Source organism: Dromaius novaehollandiae, chromosome 27 (genome assembly GCF_036370855.1).
Source record: "Dromaius novaehollandiae isolate bDroNov1 chromosome 27, bDroNov1.hap1, whole genome shotgun sequence".
NCBI lineage: Eukaryota > Metazoa > Chordata > Aves > Casuariiformes > Dromaiidae > Dromaius > Dromaius novaehollandiae.
The window spans coordinates 5,349,352-5,356,462 of NC_088124.1; positions in this window are offsets into that span (position 1 = coordinate 5,349,352).

Below are 7,111 nucleotides of genomic sequence, written 5' to 3' on the forward strand. Positions count from 1 at the left end.
CCTTCTTGAACAAGGGCAACTAGATGAAAGAGAGATCTTGCTGTTTATTCCAGTTGGGGGCCTTCTCATTTCTTTAATGAAAACCTACTTATCTGCAAATGGATATAAAAAGTTCTACTTCCTTGAATAAAGCAGGACCCAACAATGAGAAATGGTGTCTTTGATCATAGATCCAAACCTTTTCTCCAGGCAGTGCTTAACCCCACTGCACTCAGCTCACACTGCAAGCTGTCCCAAGGCTTGTCCTGGCTGTGTCCTTGGCTTTTCTGCCCCAGACTTTTTTCCCCTGCTTCTCTCACCCAGCCACATACAACTCTTCTAAAGATGTCCTCAGCTTCTGCATCAGCAAGCCCTGCTGCCTGCATGACAGTTCTGCTCAGCTCTACCTTAGAATTTTGTACAGAACTCAGCATCAGTTCTCCCAGAGTAATGCTTTGGCTCCATCATAGACTTGCATGCTCCCAGAGCAGAGCTCCAAACACAAAACAAAAGGGTGGTCCTAGGCCTAAATCTCACTATCTGAGCATAAGGGGAGATGGAACAGATGGAAGTAAGACAAACAAACAGACAAATCAACTATCCTGGACACTTGTCATCACCGTGAACTGACCTGCAAGACCCTGTGTGTTACCAGAGCAGCCACACAAGCATCCCCATATGCAGCACACCACATGCAGGTACAAACCGAACAGTCGCACAGCCCACCCACCAGCTCTGTCAGCCACACCGAGCAAGGTCAGAGCTCCCAGCCCTGAAGTGGCTGCTGGAATAGGCTGCTGGATTTTAATGCCTATACTGAGAGCAAACCCCACTCAGGTGGTAAAGAACTATGCATTGATGTGGACTCGGCTGCAAGAGCGGTAGTGAAGAGGACAGAGCAGAGCCACAATTCATCGTTACTGGATGAAGCAAAAAAACCTGAAACGGGGAATCAACAACAAAATATTTACAGAATCATGTCGGCCATACGTTCTGTAAAATTTTTTTCTTGTCAAACCAGCTGACCAAGAATATTTATCTATGAAAATTTATAAGAATAAAATTCCCTTTTCTTTACTATATTATATAACTGATGGACAGATACTTGCTTCAGGTAAACAACACATGCCCTGTTTATAGCACACAGTGCAAATATTTCCTAGCATGTTTATTCTGAAATACTTGTACTGCACAGACAGGAAGCAATTGCAGAAGACAGACGCCAGCTATGCTCCTTTCCAAAGCACTGGTTGGAAGCAGCTGTTAGATAAGCTGCATCTTTGCTGGATGATGAATTCTACCTTACAAGGTCTGAGGTACTAGAGATGGGGAAGAATGAGGCCATACACCTGTCTGCAAAAAAACATTAAACTGATCCTGCAGGATTAGGAGAACCTGGATACTATTTCATTTAACAAAACAAGAAGGGCTCATCAAAAGAATCATAAGCAGCAGAGTTCTCCATCCCAATCTCAAAATGAGAAAACAGGACAAATACAGCTATCTCATTTGCTTACCACCATCCTAGGTTTCTGTGTCTTCATGGGTCTTTCTCTTCTCTTCCTTTAGTCACTCTAAAAGCTATTTTTCTTTCCCTGTCACAGCCCTCTAGGAAGAACTGAGCTCTAGTCCCAGCTCCAGGAGTCAGGAAGGAGGTATTCTAGCACCAGCCAAGACATCAAGCTATTTTCAAATAGAATAAAAAAAAAAATACTAACAGTGAGCATGCTGTGATAACTAGATAATTAATTCACCTCCTAATCAGCCTATTTTACCTGAATGTCTAAAATTGTTCCATGATGAACCCTACCAGATACTGTTATTGACAATTCTGAGTCACTCCCAGCCTCAGCAGCCCAGGAGACCTACTATGGGGTCAGTGGCATTCAACAAATCACTGGTTTAACAAAGGAAGAATGCGAGTATCGCCTGGGGTCAAGACACGCAAGCATCACTGGAGACTTCCCCCACAGTGGTCCTAGACAGAGTCCGCTTTTTTCTGTCTGGTAGACTAAACGCTCAAACTTGATGTAATGAGCACTGTCAGAATGGGATCAGCTATAGAGGACAATCCGCTATCTCCCTTATTCCCTTCTTTAAGGGGCAGAGAAACCTCTTCTGGAGTGAATTTGGCTGTTGCTTGTTTTCATTTTTCTAGGGGAATTTTTCTCTTGTAGAAGCCCAAACATCTGAGCTGGGAAAGGTCAGGCAGCCCTGCCACCAAAATTAACATAGGACTGTTGACTACTCTATGTCTTCTAGCGCAGGGTAGCGCAAAAGTCAAAGCTGGTAGGCCACAGTCACTTGTCAGGACAATTCACAAGAACATTTTAAAGTGCTCCAGCCATTTGCAGAAGCAAGGCACATGCTTAGGAGTGCACATGATTCAAAGTCTGAGTCAGCCTCACAAGGACAAATCGCCTCAAGGTTCTTTCTCATTTTTCTGATTTTTATAGAGTATTTCTCAACTTTTCCACCCTCTGACCCCAAGTTACACAGGAAAAAAAGAGCAGCCACTCTCTCATCCAGCTGTAACAGAAGGGAAGGTATGCATGGGGCTGACATCAAGAACCTGCTCTTCAGTTACATGGAGATCCCCAAAACCAGATTTTTTTTTTTTTTTTTTTTTTTTTGGTCAGGGTCAACTGCAGATATATTCCAACAAGGAACCTTCTGGAACAAGCAGCCCCAGCCCTTGCTGTAGGTTCAGGTGTCAGAGAAAAGCCTGGAGATTAAAATAAGAGTTTTGAAAAATGTTGCGATATCAGTAGGGAGGAGCTTTTTTTTTTTTTTTTTTTTTAATGTTATGCTGACAGCTATCCTGCCAACAATGCCAGACCAGGTTTATGTTTAAAACTTGGTTATCTTTTGCGGTGTCAGCACCACCTTCAAGCATTTAAAATCATATTTGCTCATTTTAATTAATACTGTGGTCTACCATCAGATGAGAGAACTGGTCTCTTCCTTGTCAGGTTTGAAATAAAATGACTAAATATACAACAGTATAATTGAAGCAGTCTTATTTGAACAGACCTGCCTAGAAGCAGAAAGAAGTAACAGAAACAGTCAGTATTTTGCATAAGAAAAACTTCTGCTCCTACGCTAGACAGAACCAAAGTGGTTTCACTGTCCTTGAAGATCTTTGACATATTTTTTCCTTCTTTGTGGAGAAAAGCTACAGAGCAGCTAGTGGCAGATTTCTAAAACAGAGCACAGAGTAATGTGGTGCAGTTTTCAAAGGAGGCGATTCTCTAAAGCAACCTGAGATAGTAACAGTAGATATAACTGCCCTGAGCAGGGAGAGATCCAGCCATTTGAGAAGGACCCCAGAGAAAAAGTTTCAGACAGAAGAACAAGTTGCTTCTAAAGCACTTTCCCTCCTCTAACAGGGTGCAGAACAGAGCATACATCAACTTCCAGCTTCTATAAGGAGACTGGAGAATGACTGAGGAAACCCAAAGCCTCCATTCATTTTACATCTTCATGGCAATGAGAACTTAATTCTCTGAAGCATGCTTCAGAAATCAAGTTGTAATGGCTGCAGTATTTAAAACTATCCAACTCTTTTGTTAAAATAACTAAATATCTAAAACTGTATGTAAAGTTATTTAACTAAAACCAGATTATTTATATCCTACCACACGGCACTTTCATGAGCAAATCATTTAACCAGGTTGTAGCTCAACAAATCCTATTGACTGTATAGTAAAAGCCTTGCATAAAAATAATTTTTTATCATACTGAACACATTTTATGTTCTAATATAAACCAGGCATGTGTAAATGCAGATCAGCAATAAAAAAAATTTAAGAATGCAGACAGAAATAATGGAATTGCCTTGAATATGAGGTAGCCCAAGATACAGTAGCCATCACTTTTTAATGTCATGTTTCTGTACCTCAAAGTAATTTCCCATGGTATCCTATGGGATGGCCCCATATTTCTTCAAATGGCTCCACAGGCTACTCTTCACCTCTCACATATGGCCCCATAATTTCCCAGGCAGTCCCAGGGGACACCTCTTCCCCACAGCCTACCTCCCCATTGCCCTGTCAGGCACACTGGTCTCCATCGCTGGCTTTCAGGTCATCTTGAGGGGCATCAGAGGGTCTACCTAAAGCTGTATCTGTGGAAGCAGTACTAACACAGAGAGAACCATTGCTCCTTCAGCCACACATTTACCAGGGGTCAAGCACACTGGTTTCCCTTCCCGAAACTGTCTTGGGGTCCAAGCTGTACAAGGCTTCAGCTCCCCTCACAGCAGATTTCATAGTTTTTGCCCTCACCTACGCTCAGCACAGCCATTCAGCAAAGACCTGTCCAGCAGAAGGCAAAGTCCATGAATTTAAAGCAGATCAAGCTGTATTTCTGGAAAGAAAGAAAAATCCCACAAGCTCACCTTATAGTAATAGTTAGCACTTATACAATACTTCTCTTTCAAAGTGCTTCATTTATGTTAGCAATAGTTATGCCCAACTTTAACAAACTGTTGGGAAACTGAAATATAAGAAAGAGGTCACATAAGTTTTCAAAATCCTGCAACTTAGTCTTTTACATTTAAAAAGCATTGGTAGTGTGGGGAGAAAGAGATGGAAGAGGGAGAACAAGGACTTGCACTCCAACATATTTTCTTTTTCCTTTTGGTATCCTTGCTCAAAAAAAAGTAGTAAATGGGAAAATATTCAGAAAGTCACTTAAGTGATATTAAAGGCATAAAAACCAGTTCTAGTTTAATGTGAATGAGACGGAAAGGACTTAAGTCACTTCAGAACATGATTTAGCTTGCTTTTGAGAATTTTACCCAGAATCTGACAGACAAATTATCACCTGTTAGTTTAAAAATAATACACTGAACTGAAATGTTTCTGGGAGCATAAAGAACTGAGTCTTGTAATCAGTGGTGAATAAAAAAAATAAATCAAGTTTAGGGAAAAAGAAAAGCAATAATGGTTCTACATAAATGAATGAATGGTTGTATTTATTATCAGGAAGTAAAGCAGAAACACCATGCATGCTTTAGGAGAGACTACAATAATAGTCTTCTGAATGTTTTATAAAAAGGATATTTAGATAAAAAAGAGCATAAAGATCCATTAAAAAAAAAAAAAAAAGAGTACTAGCTTTACCTGAGAAAAAGAAAAGGGCAAAACAGTTCTGAGACACAAATACTCCAATTAATCAAAAGTGTTTGAAAAGGAAAATGTTTGTAATGAACAAAGTTAACAGGCCCCACTGTTAAGGAAAACCACTAATTGATAATGCTAACCAAAATGTCCTCACAAGGCCAACTACTTAGTTAGAAATGCTAAGGAAAAAAAAAGATAGTGTGACAACACAAAATTTCTTGTTGCTGGAAGCATTATCTTATCTACTCAAAACACAAATGTTATTCAACCTGAAAGACAAGAGATTATTCATATAAATTATCAGCCTCCTTTCAAGATATAGAGCTTGAAATGAAAGTATAAAGCAAGCCTTTGAATACAAAACAAAACTTATAGTTTTGAAGGGTAAATTAAATACTATTGAAGAGACAGAATGGGAAACACTCCTTTGACTTTGTTCAAGATTGTTTCAATTTGTTGTCCATCCAAAATCATGCATGGGCAAGAGACCAAAGTGAAACCACAGATTACGGCCAAGGGCTGAATCTGACCTAAAGATTTAAATTCAGTATTCAGTTTAAAAAGTTGTCGTCCCTTACTCGTCTCTTTCATTCACAGTGAGAGAGTGGGTTCTGTGCCTACCCACTGTGGGATAACAGCACTTGAACTTGACCTATAACTACAGAAAGAGGGGAGTGAAAAAAAAATAAATAAAACAAAACATAACCATTTCCTGGTCTACATAAAGCTCTGAAGCTGGAGATGTGGTTATTACTGAACTAACAAGCAGCACTCCCAGATCAAATTTGAGTCTAACATATCTCAGGTTACAGATGTTTAGTACTTTTTAAATCAACACATGAACATAAGTGCACAGAACAGGCACCTTTTAGAGCTCCACATTCTCCTTACTCTGTACACCCAGGATAGCCTTTTTACCAATACTGCAGAAGCTTAGCTTATTGGTGGCATCTTTCTACACTTGTGACTTACCATTTTGCACTTTACAGAGCCCAAATACCAAAGAAAGAATTAAAGATGGTTCTTTCTGCATTCTGCTGCACCTAAAAATACCAGTTTAAGTTTTAGGGAATTTTCTGGGAAACATCTGCATTTCCACAATACTTCCAAGTTTCCTTCAATAGGGAAGCAAGGTGGACAAGAACAGAACACAAGCTTTTAAAATCAATTCCTTGCCATTTAATGAAAAATCTTACTCTTTCAAGGTCACCTATAGGGCCAAAGTATGCTGTACTGCAAAAAACGGATCTAGCCTTGAATTCCACCCTGTGACTTCTTTCTCATCCTATAATCAAATACTACCAAAGAAACACAAACAGGAGATTCCTGAGGCAAAATTCTGTTAATTTGAAACCGGACAGATATCAGATTCTTTGCCAGTTTGACTCCACACAGACCCACTTTCCAGATACCCACCCATTAAATGCAACAACAACAAAATCATTCATTTCTGGTACCAATTCCCTGTGTGAATACACTGGGAACTTAACTACACTGGCAGAGCATTTGCTAGAGGACTTTTGGATAAAAAGATGCTCAACATGTACAAGAGCAATATGGGGGATAAAAGCAGCCAAAGGCTGCATGTATACTAATAGGACCAAGTGCAGCAATAGACTAGTGGTACAGTGAAGAAGAGTAGCCCATAGATCCTGGTCTTGCATTGTTCTAGACTAAATAGTATTTAATTTTGGGACAAAATAAGTGCCACATCTGCTAATTCCATCTCTACTAATTAATTCTAAAACTGAATTAGTGCAACAGTACCTGAAGGTCCAGATAGAGAATCCATGTCAAGACTGCAACACACAACTGCAGATACCTTGGCAATGAGTTAGAAATACCTGTCAAGGTTAATTGGCTGGCATGTTTAAAAAGAAGAGGAAGGAATGCTGTAAGCTGTGCATTAATCCACTGAGCTCCAGAACCCTGGAGAACCACTGTTCATGGCAGAATCCATATACCACATACACAGAAGTTACAGGATCTCATTTTTCTCACACTGC